General features: G+C 36.0%; 1 protein-coding gene across 4 annotated transcripts in view; it reads left to right on the top strand.

Moving 5' to 3' along the window:
* The first annotated feature begins 1,193 nt into the window (after positions 1-1,193).
* fhit (fragile histidine triad diadenosine triphosphatase) overlaps positions 1,194-17,734 on the top strand; it is a 309,150-nt gene continuing 292,609 nt past the window's right edge. For all 4 annotated transcript variants that reach the window (XM_066697922.1, XM_066697923.1, XM_066697924.1 and 1 more), the window contains exons 1-2: positions 1,194-1,226; positions 7,293-7,393. The gene's annotated coding sequence lies outside the window, so the exon portion shown is untranslated. The remainder of the gene's footprint in view (positions 1,227-7,292; positions 7,394-17,734) is intronic.

Here is a 17,734-nt window from a genome sequence, read left to right as displayed (position 1 = left end):
TAACCCAAAACAAACACAAAGAACATAATCTAAAGGAATTCTATCTACTAATCTAGTATATATATATATATACATATATACATATATATATATATATATATATATATATATATACATATATACATATATACATACATATATATATATATATATATATATATATATATATATATATAGAACACATTTCCAACAGAAAATGTGAAGTATGAACTGAAAACGTAAGTCAAGAACAAGAACAAGCCATTGCAATCAAGAGACGCTGGGCAGGTTTTGCATGGCGGAGTGGTCCAATATGCCTCCTGAGAAGTTGATGATCCTATGAAAAGGCTACAGGAAGTGTATCTTCCATATTATCAACGCCAAAGTGGATGTAAACTTTAATTTAATTTAATGAGCAATTGCAACACAATATATGTGAAGAAGTTCCAGGAAGGGTACATTTCTAGTACATTTCTAGGAAAGCCCATAGCTTTTTAATGGGTTCCTTTCCACTCAATGGCAAGGCCAGGCCAGGGTGGTGATGCTTTGGCATTATACCTCTAGGGGACCAGCCAAATGAGAACTGAGGTAGAAATGTATATATTTTTGGAGAGGGAAGGATCTTGATGCATTGGGTTGAAGTTCTTGTTCCTTCACAGAGCACCAGTTGTACTGGTTCAGTTACCCACAGCGTTCCACAACAAGAGAGTCACAACTGTCTTACGGCCTAGGTAGTCACAAGAGATGCCCCTCATGTAGCACTAAATTAATTTAATTCCTATAAAAAGTGTCCTGGTACACCCATTTCCCGAGAATCTCCCCGTGATTTATAGCCAGGAATGGATCAGTATTATGTGGGTTTGGTCAAGCACAGCCCACACAGCTCAGTGGGGTTATTCAATTCAAATATTTATTATCATTGCAAAACTAGAAAAATAATCATCATTAAAAGTATTCTTCTGTTATTCTCTCAACCTATTGCTACTATGAACTATTACTTAAGCTTACATTGCAAACATTCTATATTTTCCTGCTGTTTTATATAGCTAAACCACTACATCGCCAGTTTACAATCTGATCTGCTAATCAGCACACATGCATCGGACAGGCGAACGTAGCGAACTGTAAACCCCATTGCATTCTGGTATTTGTATTCATTTTGAGCGTCCTTAAAACTACAGTCTATATCAGTCATAAACTGCAACTCCCACAATGCTTAGTGTGAGCCAGAGGTGCGCACATGTAGGGTAAGTTCCTGTGTCACATATCTGTTTCTCCAGCTTGCAGAGGCTACCATTAAACACAAGAGGCTAAATATGACCTCAAAATACATTATATGTGTTGCTGCTATTAAGTATGCAATATATGAGATTTTGTTTAAACAGTCATGTGTACAGTAGGTTATGTTGTACTTGTTTAGCTGTAGAAATCAACTGTTGTTTTCCGGTTTCGGTTATCTAAATGCTGGGCGTATATTTGTATTTTTGTATTTTAATAATAATAATAATAATAATAATAATAATAATAATAATAATATTTATATACATTATATTATACGCTAGGATAGTTATCTGAATTTAGACCGTACTCAATAAATGTCCTAGTACCTGGTTATGTTTTGAATTTAACACTGGCTTTATGTCGTGGTTAAATACAGAATGCAATCTGGGTGCTACGAATTAAACACATTGACCAGGGCTAATTAATTAATTGATTACTTTCATTTTAAATAAAGTCCATTGTGCTGTATCCTGAAAGCAGTTGCACTACTGTGGCAACGTTAATACGTATGCATTATTGTTATGGAGGGATAGGCTATACATTTAATTCAAAGACAGCCTATTTCAAGCAGCAATGCATTCACAGGTGCATAATTCAGTCTAGCACAACATTTATAAAGATGGCACATACAAAAATATATCCTTAAATGATTTACAATGCACAGGAAGAGACGTTAGACTGTCAAATAAGTGTCACGTTAAGCCAATTTAAGTATAATTTCCCATCTCTTCCACTTAAGGAATAAACAAACTAAATATGTTATGACCTGCAAATCGACTGAAGTGTCCAAATAGCATAAAGTTATAGTAACCTATCTACTAAACTTGTTCTTTTTTGGAAAATAAAAATGTTTCCCATATTGCCATTCGCAACATAATTTTGTGGTATGTGTTATTTTTTGACACAGTGAACTTCTAATTCACTTGATTTGCTCAATTGTATGAACATTATATTCATATGTATATGAAATTGAGGGTGGTGTTGAGTGTTTTATCTTCTGCTTGAAAAAGGGCCATTCATTCCTCTGTCAATGGCACTTTAAACTTCGCTCAACAACAACTGTAGTAGTTTTGACCTGAAAACTTTCACTGGTTACCCTAATAAGACTATGTAGAAGATCACACTTCACAGAATTCAGGTAGACTTAGGGTAGTAGCTAAATGAGTTTGTATTTGAACTTCATGCAGCATTGATTTGCAATTAACTGCCACAGACCGAATCCTAAAGTGCTCTGATGCTTTACCACTTCAGAGTTATAACAGGATGTAGGAAAAGTATAATGCGAATCCAGACGTGAAAGAGCAGTCTGTATTTATTTTAAATGGCTTAGAAGCATTTATTTATTATTATTTATTTAACCTGCCAATACAGTTATGTTTTCTGTGTGGATTGACAGGATTAGGGGTTCTTAAAAAAGGCTTGTCTTTTGAATACAGAATGACTTTTAGCTTTGCATTCTAATAGAGAGCTTGCACACCATGATTTATGCAGGAGTGTGTATGTATATGTGTGGAGGCCAATATATTGCAGAGCTGGGAGTGCTTTTTCCTTTTCTGTATTTGACCAGCCTTTTGGTATCATATGCTATATGGTAAAGATACAAATAATCTGTGATGCCCTCTTAGAAATGTTCCTCTCTTTGACCGCTGTTGTGCCACAGTATTCTTAGTGGAGCGTGACCTTCAGAGACAGAGAAAAAAGAAAAGGAAAAAAAAAGGAATGCCAATTAAAATGCCAAAATACCTTGGATAGAGACCTCTGTCATTCAAATGCGGCTTAGAAGAAAGATTTCATGCAGTGCCATAAACAGTTACATGTTTGTCTTTTAAGTCCCACTCAAAGCTAGGCTGCTATGAATTAAAGTAAAGCTTGATTATTTTGCCATCTGTTTCATACAGCTTGCAGAGTGATTGCATATTGAGATCTCGGTTTCACATAAAATTAGCTAAGTAGATTTAGTTAATTCCTTACAGCTATCCCCCCATTCCACAAAGTTTTAATTAGACTGGAATAATCACAGTATTGAGGAATGTCAACCTATTCTGAGGTTCATATCAGTAGCCCATTGACCAATAAAACCAGGTTTTATTGGCTTTCCTTTATCATTGTAAATATACAGAATGAATTAGCTACACACAACCAGTACAATTTTTGTTTCAAAGATTGCTAACTTACATTATTTTGCTAACAAGCATTATCTGGGTAATTCCAAGTGGTGAACATAAACAATTTTTGTTTATTATTGTTAAACTTTGTATGCAAGTGGTGCTTGGGGAAAAAGAAGCTTATAAAACAATAAAAAAGCAAAGTCATAAATGTAATTTATCTTCTATAAGCATAACAAATGTTACTGACATTTATGTTATGTGAAATGGCTGACTCCTCATAACATCAGTTGGAGAATGAGACTCTTATGAAGAAGACAATAAACATTATAGGATTCCTTAAGCTATAAAACAAAAAAACAATCACAGCATCAACAACGGCAATGCATACAAGTTTCCTATGCACATTCCGAGTGCACGTTTACTGGGCAGATTGGGACCGAGGTGTATGTGTTGGCTACTTACAATGTATTCCTCTCTCTAGTTCCCAAAAGAGTTTTTATTTTCAAACGGCCTGGGAAATATACATTTATTTTGCTTTTGCAGGACTTGCTTATTAATTCCCAAGGTACATCAAATGTAGTTTTACAAAATCACCCTGTATTTTTTCCCTTTTGTTTCTGAATAATGATGCTGTATAGGGACACATTTCTTTAAGGTCACTTTGCATTTGTTTTTTATATGTAATTTGTGTTTCATACACATTTTTTGCTCTTATGAAGAACATTTTTCCTTCAAATATAGTTTAGTGAACAGTTAAGTGTGGACACTTAAGTAAAAGCGGTTTTACTGCTTTTATTTAAAGTTATCAAAATGGTACCTTTTTAATAACACAAAAGATATGGATCCGAGAAGAGGGCTAACATACTTACTGGTTTATTGAATTATGTGTGCAGTAGGGTATGGATGTTGCATAATAACTGTCTTGTGTAGGAGACTTAGGAGATTGTTGCTTTGATGAAAAGTGAGTGCAAATCAGAATTCCAGTCACAAATGGTTCATATGAGACAAGGGTAGTGAATAACATTTTATATTGATTTTGTGTATAATTGATTCACTTACCATTACGTATGCTTTGCCCATCCTTTTTATAAAACTTAAGTACATTTTCAAAATTAAACATTTCAAGCACTGATCCATTTTAAAATAAATCTGTACTGTAAATAAATGAAATAAGACAAATATATTCCGCATGGTAACTTTATCAAACACTTAGTGTAATTTCCGGTCTTGACGGTTTTCTCTAGAGCTGAAGGTTAAAACGTGACATCTATTAGACCGATGTGAATCTTTCCTAGGATACAAATCTTTTTAAAGTGGACTTGCTTTAAAGAATTTCAAATTGTTTACACATTATGAAACAATATTAATATAATATCTGTAGACATTGATGTGGAATTCAAGTCATTACTTTATGAAATTTACTGTGACCCTGCAGTTAAACATATGTCTGTGGTTTTATCTGGACTTTTAAAGGATTTAGCAACTTTAATCTGACTGTTTGATTCTGAGACATAGTGGTATTTTTGGAACAATTACAAACTGAGCAGCATACACTTGGATTGTTGATGCACTTCCAGCAATGTACCGAATAAAGCTAGAGGATAATGCTACTTCAGGAGTTGATTTAGGTTGTTTCTACTCGCTTTCAAGGCTTAAAGGATATTACCAGAATCAACTAGTAAAACAAAATCTAAAAATATAACACTTAAAAAATAAAAACACAAGTCTTTTTTATGATGGTACTTAACCTTCTATATTGTGTAAAGTGACAAAAGAATAAGCTCTTGCCCACTAAAGACCTTTCCCGAGGAGTCTATTGATAATCTGTTGAAGAGAAGTTGAATTAATTTATAATAAAACATTTGGGGGACAGAAATAATAATAGTGAAAAAGTGTAAAATAATAGTGAATGCCTCCTTCAAGCTCATGCAGCAGTGTTTTTATTCAATAATAATATCTGTAATGTGACTAATTATGTTAGAATTATGTGTTATTTGAGTGACATTGTTGTTGAAGTTTAGAAAATGTTAGTTAAGATTGTTGCTTATCAGACCAATTTCATATTTGTAATAAAAATAAAACACAAGCAGGTTCAGCAGAGTGATTATACGTCATCCAGCAGTGGGGTGATGGTGACGGTATATATGGTATATATGTAATGAATACTTACAATCTTGGTAAAACAATCTTCTGAAATTGTAATGATATCGGGTACAGAAGTTAAGTGTGATAAATTCAAAGCATCCAGAGGTGGAGGTGTTGAGAACAGTAGGTGCCTTAGAGAGTCCATCTGGATTTTTTAATTTGAGGAATTTGATTAAATTTCTCTTTTAATTATCTTGTTCTCAGTAGTACTGTTGGGGGCTGTCACATGCCCCCTCCCTTAATGTGTACCATCTGTTTCCTCTCCAAAAATTCTGCCTCAGTTCAAGCCTAGTCGCTACTTAGCATCAGTTTATATTATAATGACCACTCCCCTATTGTTAAAAAAAAATCTAACAAAAAGGTAAACTTAGTTTTAACTTGGTTTATAAAGGGGCTTCTGAATATTCAATACTTTCACCCCACCCCTCTCTTTCATACACTACAGAAGCAGGAATACGTAAGATGTAATTTTTAGTGACAATATGGCTTTGAATTTAGTTGAGTGTCTTACAGATAGGTTCAAATATGCCTGAATACAAATGAAAATTCTCATATTAATAGACATATTCATTTCACCTACTTAATGTAATTTGATTCAAGACCCTCCAGCAAACTGACTATGAAAATCCTGCATTAAAACACGGAAAGATAAAGCATGTGGTTATTATTAATACAGATTTATTTGCACAAATTAAAATTAAACTGTTTATCATTCAATCCATGGAGGGTTCCCCTGCTATTCAAGTCATATGCTTATAAATACATTTAGAGAGCCACTGATCTAGAGGATCTACACCTTATTGACAAGTGTTTAGAAAGTCTGTAATGTTCTTCCTCCAGGGAACTCATTGGTAGTAAATGTAGGCTATCCTTTTATGTTTCTGTCATATTCCCCACATTGTGTGTGGTCCTTGTACCTTTATTTAAATATTGACTATTGAAGTTGCAGAGATCAATTCCTCTCAGATTATGGGATCAATATACACATTTGTATCAAAGAAAGACTTGACAAGTGGAATATGATGTGTGCGTAGACAGTTTATTTAGCACATCTTGGTAATGAAATTCTGCACTGCAGTTATTTGTGGCTTATATTTTCTATTTTTCTTGATGCTATTGTAATTCTGTCTTCATTTTACACACTTTGCAATATTTAATTAGTTTGATTCCAGCTGTCGTGGCATTATGACAAATGTATCACTTCTTTCCTTAACACCTAGAACGTATTCTCCTACATCAGATTTAATTTCTCCTATCCACACATTTGCCACATGCCTAAGTATATGCTCAGGGGTTGCTTTGGGGAAAAAAACATTGATCACACATGTTATGTTAAGTTATTATTGGGAGCTCTTTGTTTCTGGTTGTTGTTTTTTCTTTTCGTTTGAATTTCAGTGTCTGGACCGAAGTTTCAGTTTCAACCTATGGATAGGTACATTTTCAGTGTCAGGAGATCAAGAGATACGTGACTTGGTCTCTGCTGACCTGCCCTGCAGACTATGTTTAAAAAGAGGAAAAAAAAAAAAAAAGTAAGCAGATTTTGAGACCATGATGCTGACTGGGCAGAGGAAAGTTCTTATTTTGTCATTGTATCTGAGAGTCCTGAGGTCAACTGAATATTGTAGGCTGAGACATACTGCGGAGGGACTGCAGAAAAAATGTCACAGCAGGAAATAGAGCCGTTTAGCTTCGGGGAAATGGGGTTAAATCCTTGTCAGAATATAAAATTATCTTGGGTTTTTCACTGTTATTTCTTAACTTTTTTTTTTTTTTTTTTAGGTTGAATACAGGATCTTGGAAAAGAAGACCAAGTCAAACTTCTGATATTACCCGTGAAATAGGACTCTGAAGGTTACAGTACTTTCGATCAGCTGAAAGAGGTAAACGACTAAACAACAGATACATGTCGGCTTAAATGTTCATGAATTGTAAATATCAGGTAAACATCCAAATGCATCCAGTTACAGTATTCAAACATGGCTGCAACATCTGACATACCCTTAATCCTTCCGCAATACCACACTGAGATGAAGGACATTTACAGCTTACTAAGGATCTTCATCATTCTTCAAAATCAAGTTATCAGCATATTTATCATTATCAGCATATTTGTGTGTGTGTCTGTTTCTATGTCCGTATACAGTGGCAAAGAGGCAATTGCTGTCTATACAAAGGGAAGCACTGATTTTGATCTTGTATTTGTATTTCAATTGAGTTCTGTTGTACATTTTTATGGTGATAATCTTGTAAGAAGCAAAGCATGTAATTCCTGATGAAACTAACTAGTTGGAATCTCTGTAGTCTTTTTTAAACCCATTTTAATTCCAATTAAAATCTATATTTACCTATCTATAAGTCACAAAAGCAATCTCTTGGAGACAGAGGCTTGGTCATATCTAGCCTATAGCTTTTGGATGAAACTCAAAGACGGAGATTATCGAAATATAAAAGGACAAGCTTGGAAGTGACAGAGCCTGTTCTTGTTTTCTATTAGCTTTTTTGTCAATCAGAAATTAAATGACTCACATAATCTCCCACAAACCCTTTCAACTCAAGAAATTGGAGACTGAATCGTGAACTTCACTGAAAAAAGAAGGATGTTGAAATCATGATCAGGGGACTTTGCAGGTTTATAAAAAGGAAACTGCAGTCAGAAGTTCAGAACATAATATAAATAGTCAGTCGGGCTGTATGGGTATCTGCTTTTATGTTTGGTAACCATATCATTGTTTGATACTGGATATTTTGATGGTTCTGTTTCTAAGTGAATTCAGTGGGAATTATAGCCTTTCGGGTACTATTTCTTTTAAGAAAAGACAGTAGGCATCAAATCGAGTTTCAGATTATACCTTTTAACATTGGATATCTAGCTACACTTGGATATGCATTCCCTGATGTTTTTCAGAAGAATCCTGATAAAGTGTATATTTTTAAAAGCCTATTAGATGGTAATTTGATCGTGTAAACTTGAAGCCACTTTTAACATTTGTATTCTGTCAGCTGTGGCAATGTCATTAACTCACCACTAGGTATCTCCTGTGTGTCAATTAGTATTCTAAGTAGACAGTAGGGGAACTGTGACAGGTTCTGAGCAGAAAGCAATACTTTTTTGTCATCAAGAAATCATGTATTTATACATTTTGATTACAGTTATTGCATTCAGTACAACACAGCTGTAAAGGTGCTGTTCTGTAAATTATCAGACAGTTCCCAATAACTAAAAAACATTCAATTAAAGTTGGGAATTGAATGGAACACCTCTGAGTATTAGAAAAGCTTTGCTGATGTTACAGAAAAATCTATGTATTAAACCATACTCTAATAGTCACTTTTCCATTAGTGACTTGGTGCATTGCGTATGGAATATGTATATTTCAGTTTGAAGTCTATCAACTTGTAAAGTGGTTTGTATGGACCGTCTCCATAATGTGATTCTCTCATTGAGAAAATGTTATAGGATTTGAATGTAATGCGTTTATGTATAGAGGGAGATGAAAAAAGACTTAGAAGATGAGCACATAGAAAATGGAAAGATAAAATCATACACTTAGCAGGTGTGACATAGAAAACAGAAGCTATAGATCGAAGCAAGTGGAAATATCTTGGGGAGGTCTTCATCCTGCAGTGGATTGATATAGGCCGATGGTGATGGTGATGATATATATATATATATATATATATATATATATACTTATATATATATATATATTACAAACATTGTTTTAGGTTTTGTGTGTCAGAGTAAAGTATTGTTTCATGCATAACCTGACCTGAAAAAAGTATGGTTTCAAAATAAAAGGATGGTGACAAATGAGTTTACAGATCAGTAATAAAAAGAGTACTTCCTTTAGATTTACCATTTCTATCTAAATTGCTGTTTATTCTGTTTATTCTATCATAAACTCACTCCGTGTAAGATCTTAACACAGACAGACGCAGGTGGAGAGCTATTTTGAAAATTGTTTTGCCTTAGGTAACACAAAATGTCTCATGCCAAATGACAGCCCACTATAGATTCAGTCTGATGTCAGAATTGATAAAAAATGACCCTATGGCTGAATGTGCTTGTTGCCACCACCATCCGGCTTTATAAATAAATCGTATTGCTTGAAGTGTATAAGAGAGACAGTCCAAAGATCAGTCTGTGGAAGAGCTTTATATTCGGAGGCAGTCGAGTCTGAATGCCATTTTCCTTGATAAAAAGTTTAAATTTACAACGGTCAATTGCAACACTATTAAGCCTTTAAACGCTTTGAGGAGGACTCAAAGTGAATGTTAAACTCTGCGTCTTGCTTCGATTAGTTTATGTTGTCTGAATTTCCACAAAACTACCATACTCCTCCTTTTCATGAAAAATTTATTGTGGGAACTTGAAATATTATCATATTTATGCATTATCTTCAGCAGCTGGTGGATATGTATGGTACGGTGCACACTGATACTAAATATTAGCCTCAGTAAATGCCACATTTCTTTATATCAGGACAAGATAGTGTTACCAGAAGCAATAAAAGCAATGAAGCTTAGCTAATTGTATTTCTTAACATGTAACCATTACTTATATTTGGATTGAAAAAAAATAACCTTTTTAAAATTAAAATGCAAGACAATCACATCAGACATAAATTATGTTAAGGAAGGTTGAATTGGAATTACACATGAAAAATTGCTGTCATATTTAGGCTTGGATGAATGAAAGCTTAAAAAAAAAATCTGAAGTAATTGCTGTACTTGCTGTACATTGTGTAGGCACTAGGGAATGTAATGAATACTTTGGTATCCTAAATGAACTGGTTAGTATAGTATAGTGTTTACTGAAGCTTGTTTGCTCCTACAGCAGAAGCTTTCATATCCCTATTAACCTTGAAAAGAAAATCGTATATTTTTTCTCCTTATGGTTCCTGTCAAAAAGAAAAACAACAGTAATAAAAATGTTTTTTTGTATATATTTACCAATAAGTAAATGACAACAATAACAAGGATCCAAATCAAACAAAACAAAACAAAGCCTACATATGAAGCTATTAGGACTGTAAGTTGGTTTGATCGGTTCAAGATTTTATTTTTTTATTCATTAGTTTTTTGCTATATAGTCAGAGCTTGATGATGAAATAACAACAGTGATTCATTGTAATGTGTCCGAGGAATAGAAAGTATTGTTTTTCCCAGTGTTCTTCAAATCCCGTCCTTGAGGGCCACACTCCATGAGAATGTATTAGACTCTTTAAAATAATTACTTGCATTAGACATTGGGTCAGTTTAACTTATACCTTGGAGTGTTGTTGCACTGCCATTCACAGCAGAATCAGTGTGATAACATCAATCATACATTACTTTGTAATTAATTTAATTTTGTTGTTGTGAGTATCATTTTATGTTGGAACAAAAGCTCTAAATTATTTTACCATCACTGCTCACCTGAACTTAGGAAAAAAAATAGTCAAGGTATGTGTCACATGTATATTTATGTGTGTCATTAGAGACTTATTTTTATGTGTGAGTATATTGTTCTGAAGGCAAAGATGACATAAAGTTAGACCTATAGAATAACTTGCAATTACTCAAGTTTGATGAAATTATGTTTTCACTTTTAGTTGATTTACTTGCTTCTTACTTTGTACGAATCTAGCCCCCTGACTCTGACCCCCTTATTAGAGTGAGATCAATCAGTTTGTATGCCTGATTAGAATAGCTTTACTTTACATGCAGATGCCACATCCACGCCCAGTGTTCAGAGTCACTCACGTACAAAGATAAAAGAGACCACAAAGAGTTTTATGAAGTCTTGGCTAAGGGGGTTTGGACTAATATGCATGGTATTTCCATTTTGGGAATGTGTTTTTGTGTACAATAATTAGATATAGTTAGGCAATAATGGTAAGTAAAGAAAAAGGTGTTTAGTGCCTAGTTGCTCTGATCTCAGGATGTGTAAACCAGTTTTGTGTCCTACAGAGGTAAAAATATAAATTACTTTTTTAATGATTACATTTCATGATTAAAATTAAAGTCCTTGAATGTGGGAATATGTGCTAGTCTATGAATAGAAAGAACATTAATATTTTGTGATAATCAGGTTTAATAAGTGGGGTATTGAATATATGGACCAGTAAATCAGAATCAGTATTAGATTAACCACAGACTGGGGTGGTGTCGTCTCTTTTGCTATAAATTCTGTGTGAAAGATTAGGGAGTATTAAGTGCAAGCTCTATCTCCAGGCATCAGCATTCAGGATGTATAATGCAGAAACCGCAAAAAGAAAGAAATACATTTCATGGAAATTGCAAAACAGTGAACCATGACTAATTGAAGTTTTTAACCACATCAATACAACTATGAGAATAGGAATTCTTTCGTTTTTAATTAAATTCATGTTTATTAATTTGAAATAGAATAATCATATTTCCTCCCTGGAACATACCCTGTAGAATTCTAGCCAAAATAAAACAAAAGCATAATCAGTCAGTTAAGTATCACTTCTTGAAATGTAAAAGCTAAACATTGTACACAGCTGTTCCTGCAAATCTCATCAGTCTGTTCACAGGGAAACAAGAGTTTTCTTTTATAGGTTTGTGTATTTCATATAGTCATTTTTCTTGTTTGCAATGCACCCGTTTTATACATCTTATTTGCTGAACCTTAGAAAATAACATCTGGGGCAGCTGACTTTTCAAGTGTATGTCAAACACTTAGAGCTTTAGTAAAGTAGAGAAACTATGTACAGTCTTTAATTTACCTCGAAATGCAAGAACGTTTTGGCTTTTTTTAATAAAAAGGAGACTATTAAATACTATTTTTTATTATTATTATTTATTATTTTAAGTCATACAGTGGGGGAAAAAAGTATTTGATCCCCTGCTGATTTTGTACGTTTGCCCACTGATAAAGAAATGATCAGTCTATAAGTTTAATGGTAGGTGTATTTTAACAGTGAGAGACAGAATAACAACAAATAAATCCAGAAAAACGCATTTCAAAAAAGTTATAAATTGATTTGCATGTTAATGAGGAAATAAGTATTTAATCCCCTATCAATCAGCAAGATTTCTGGCTCCCAGGTGTCTTTTATACAGGTAATGTGCTGAGATTAGGAGCACTCTCTTAAAGGGACTGCTCCTAATCTCAGCTCGTTACCTATATAAAAGACACCTGTCCACAGAAGCAATCAATCAATCAGATTCCAAACTCTCCACCATGGCCAAGACCAAAGAGCTGTCCAAGGATGTCAGGGACAAGATTGTAGACCTACACAAGGCTGGAATGGGCTACAAGACCATCGCCAAGCAGCTTGGTGAGAAGGTGACAACAGTTGGTGCGATTATTCGCAAATGGAAGAAACACAAAATAACTGTCAGTCTCCCTCGGTCTGGGGCTCCATGCAAGATCTCACCTCGTGGAGTTTCAATGATCATGAGAACGGTGAGGAATCAGCCCAGAACTACACGGGAGGATCTTGTTAATGATCTCAAGGCAGCTGGGACCATAGTCGCCAAGAAAACAATTGGTAACACACTACGCCGTGAAGGACTGAAATCCTGCAGCACCCGCAAGGTCCCCCTGCTCAAGAAAGCACATGTACAGGCCCGTCTGAAGTTTGCCAATGAACATCTGAATGATTCAGAGGAGAACTGGGTGAAAGTGTTGTAGTCAGATGAGACCAAAATCGAGCTCTTTGGCATCAACTCAACTCGCCATGTTTGGAGGAGGAGGAATGACCCCAAGAACACCATCCCCACCGTCAAACATGGAGGTGGAGACATTATGCTTTGGGGGTGTTTTTCTGCTAAGGGGACAGGACAACTGCACCGCATCAAAGGGACGATGGATGGGGCCATGTACCGTCAAATCTTGGGTGAGAACCTCCTTCCCTCAGCCAGGGCATTGAAATTGGGTCGTGGATGGGTATTCCAGCATGACAATGACCCAAAACACACAGCCAAGGCAACAAAGGAGTGGCTCAAGAAGAAGCACATTAAGGTCCTGGAGTGGCCTAGCCAGTTTCCAGACCTTAATCCCATAGAAAATCTGTGGAGGGAGCTGAAGGTTCGAGTTGCCAAATGTCAGCCTCGAAACCTTAATGACTTGGAGAGGATCTGCAAAGAGGAGTGGGACAAAATCCCTCCTGAGATGTGTGCAAACCTGGTGGCCAACTACAAGAAACGTCTGACCTCTGTGATTGCCAAAAAGGGTTTTATCACCAAGTACTAAGTCGAAGGGGTCAAATACTTATTTCCCTCATTAACATGCAAATCAATTTATAACTTTTTTGAAATGCGTTTTTCTGGATTTGTTTGTTGTTATTGTGTCTCTCACTGTTAAAATACACCTACCATTAAAATTATAGACTGATCATTTCTTTGTCAGTGGGCAAACGTACAAATTCAGCAGGGGATCAAATACTTTTTTCCCTCACTGTACATGCTGTTACATTTGTAATCTGAGAGCCATTTCACTTAATCATATAGTGAACTAACTTACTTCCCTCAGCAGACATGCTGGGAACTAGTGTGGTTCCTAAAATTGTGGATTTATGTGTCCTTATAATGACTGGGTAAGCTGAATGGGATTTTTAGAATTAGATTCTATAACATAAGCAACTTCTAATACTCTAAACTGTTAAACTCTGGTCGCATAATGACTGCTGGGAGTTTTTCCACTGTGTTTTCTCTATCCAGGAAGTTATGACACGACACATCCTGAAACACTGAAAGAGCATCAGTGACATCCTCCATAATTTGATAAGAACATAAGAAAGTTTACAAATAAGAGGAGGCCATTCGCCCCATCGTGCTCGTTTGGTGTCCATTAATACCTAAGTGATCCAAGGATCCTATCCAGTCTATTTTTAAATGTTCCCAAATTTTCAGCTTCAACCACATCGCTGGGGAGTTTGTTCCAGATTGTGAAGAAGTGTCTCCTGTTTTCCATCTTGAATGCCTTGAAGCCCAATTTCCATTTGTGTCCCCGGGTGTGTGTGTGTCCCTGCTGATCTGGAAAAGCTCCTCTGGTTTGATGTGGCCCTTCATGATTTTGAAGACTTGAATCAAGTCCCCACGTAGTCTCCTCTGTTCCAGTGTGAAAAGGTTCTGAAGAAATGCATTTCAAGGTCACTGTCTCACTGGCTCACTGTGCTACTGTACTGTGCTATAGTTCAACCCTGATACCCAGAGGAACAGACTCTGATAAGTTCCAGTTTTCTCTAGCAATTTGGGCTTGATACATTGTGCAAACCCCCCTTATATTAAACATTACATATGCTTTAATTTTCCCCGGTTTAACCATAGATGGGTTTTCCTAACAAGTTGTCAGGCAGAAACCGAACTTGCACTCATCACGGGACAGACATGTGGGCTCTGTTATCTTTCTCTACTGTCTGGTCTGCATAAAAGTGCCTGTAGTTTGTAACTTCTCTAAGACTGTTCTTGAGATTGCCTCTTGAACCTCTTCCTTGCAGCTGCATGTATTAAAAACCTTTGCTTGGAAACATACATCTCTCTCTGGATTTCTACGACTCTTCAGTTCAGTTCCCTCGGTCTCTCAGTAGGACATTCCCTTCAGACCTGGAATAAGTCTGGTTGCTCTCCTCTGAACTGCCTCTAGAGCAGCGATATCTTTCTTGAAGTGTGGAGCCAAGAACTGTACACAGTATCCAGATGGGCTCTAACTAGTGCATTGTACAGTCTGAACATCACTGCCCTTGTTCTCAATTCTGCACTTTTGACAATATACCCTAACATTCTGTTTGCCTTTTTTATTGTTTCCCCACATTGTTTGGATGGAGAAAGTGAGGAGTCCATGTAGACTCCTAGGTCTTTCTCATGCGATACTTCATCTAGTTCTGTTCCCCCATAGTGTAATTATAGTGGACATTTTTGTTACCTGCATGTTATACCTTGGACTTGTCCACATTGAATTTCATCTGCCAGGTGTCGGCCCACAACTGAATATTATCTAAGTCCCTCTGAATAGCCTGTGCTGCCGAGATTGTATCTGCTGAGCCACCTATTTTAGTATCATCTGCAAATTTGACAACTTTGCTAACTATCCCAGAGTCCAGATCATTAATATAGATTAGAAAAAGCAAAGGCCTTAGTACTGATCCCTGTGGAACTCCACCAACAACCTCACTCCAGTTAGAAGCGACTCCTCTAATCGACACCCTCTGTTTCCTATACATCAACCAGTTCATAATCCATCTACTTACATTACCCTGAATGCCTACAGCTTCCAATTTGAGGATCAGTCTTTGGTGTGGAACCTTATCAAAAGCTTTTTGAAAATCTAAGTATATCATATCATACGCTTTCACATGATCTACAGCTGCAGTTGCATGTTCAAAAAATTCTAAGATTAGTAAGACATGATCTGCCACGTCTAAACCCATGTTGACTATCTCCAAGAACTTGGTTTTCATTAAGATGCTCCTCTATTTTTTGTCTAATAATTTTTTCCAACATTTTACAAGTAATGCAGGTGAGACTGATTAGTCTGTAATTTCCTTGCTCAGTTTTGTCCCCTTTCTTGTGGATTGGTATGACATTTGCTGTCTTCCAGTCAGTTGGCACATCCCCTGTTCTAAGTGTCATTTGGAATATTTTAGTTAGCGGCCTAAAAATAATTTCCCTAATTTCTTTAATTACTGTTGGAAATATACCATCTGGCCCAGGTGATATGATTGTTTTTAATTCTGCTAGTCCCTTTAGTACCTCCTCCTCATTTATCCTGATCTCTCTTAGGATTTGACTGGACTGATTTGTTAACCTGTGGCATGTTATCTGTTTTTTTGTTTTTTCATTTAGAACATTTGCCACATCTTGTTCATTTTCCAAGATACTTCCATTTTTGCCCTTTATCTTCCATTTTTGCCCTTTATCTGTTTCACTTCCCCCTTTTATTTACCTCTTGTTGTTGTAGTATTGAAAAAAGCTCTTTCCATTAGTTTTAGCTCCAAGAGCTATGTTTCTTTCTATTTCCCTCTTTGTTTTCCTGATCCCTTTCTTAAGATCTCTTTGCAGTTCAACATATTCTTTGTATTTTGTTTAGTCTCTGTCCCTTTTGTATGCGCTATACAACATTTTCTTTCTCATGATATTTTTTTGCATACCTCTATTAAACAATTTTTTGGTCCTCAATTTGCTAAGTTTTGGTACAAATTTCTCCTGAGCCTCAAGTAGTATATTCTTATAATATACCCATCCATTTTCAACTGAATCTGTATCCAGTGTGCTCCAGTGTAACTCTTCTAAGTGCCGCCTCATACCTTCAAGGTTTGCTTTTCTAAAATTGTAGACCATTGTTTTAGACTTGGTCCTTGTTTTTTGAAAGAATGCCTCAAAGCTAACCATATTATGATCACAGTTTGCCATTGGTTGTCTAACTAGTGTCCCCCTGACTCTATCTTGGACATTTGAAAAGATCAAGTCAATACATGCGCTCTCCCTGGTTGGTTCCCTCACAAATTGAGTTAGAAAGCAGTCATTTACCATCTCAACCATTTCTGTTTCTGCTTCTGTAGTCCCAATTGGGCTTTCCCAGTCTGTGTTTGGGAAATTGAAATCCCCCATTATAACAGCCACATCCTTGCTACATGCAGTCCTGATTATACTGTACAATGCAATATTTCTGAATATCTGAGTTGGGTGGTCTGTAACACACTCCCACCACTAATCCTCCGGATCTTTTTTTCAAAAGTTTAACCCACAAAAATTCTGTTTTGTTACCAGGATCTAATTTAAGTTCTTCTGCCTCAGTGTCATTTCTGACATATAATGCTACCTTATCCCCTCTTCGATTTTGCCTGTCCCTCCTAAAATGTGTGTATCCTTTCAACTTGTATTCACCCGCATCATTTTCTGTAAGCCATGTTTTTGTCACTCCTACAACATCATAGTCACACACCAGCACTGTGGCTTCTAGGTCTAACATCTTGTTCCTTGTAGTCCTGGCATTGAGGTACAAACATTTCAGGACTTTCCTACTAGCAGTTTCCCTTTGTTTTCTTTCCTTAGTGGAACATCTCCCATTGTCAGAGCTCCCTGCCCCCCTGGTCCCTAGTTTAAAAGATTCTCAATTACTCTACACATATGCTCTCCCAATGCATTAGCCCCCCTTCTGTACAAGTCCCATCTATCCCAGAAGAAAGACCAATGCTCCATTAATCTAAAACCCTCTTCCCTACATCAAGATTTAATACCACGTGTTAAACTTTCTAATCTCCCTGGCC

This window comes from Amia ocellicauda, chromosome 3 (assembly GCF_036373705.1).
Source record: "Amia ocellicauda isolate fAmiCal2 chromosome 3, fAmiCal2.hap1, whole genome shotgun sequence".
In the NCBI taxonomy this organism is placed as follows: domain Eukaryota; kingdom Metazoa; phylum Chordata; class Actinopteri; order Amiiformes; family Amiidae; genus Amia; species Amia ocellicauda.
Note: the sequence above shows the minus strand (reverse complement) of the source record. Positions and strands in the feature narration are given on the sequence as shown.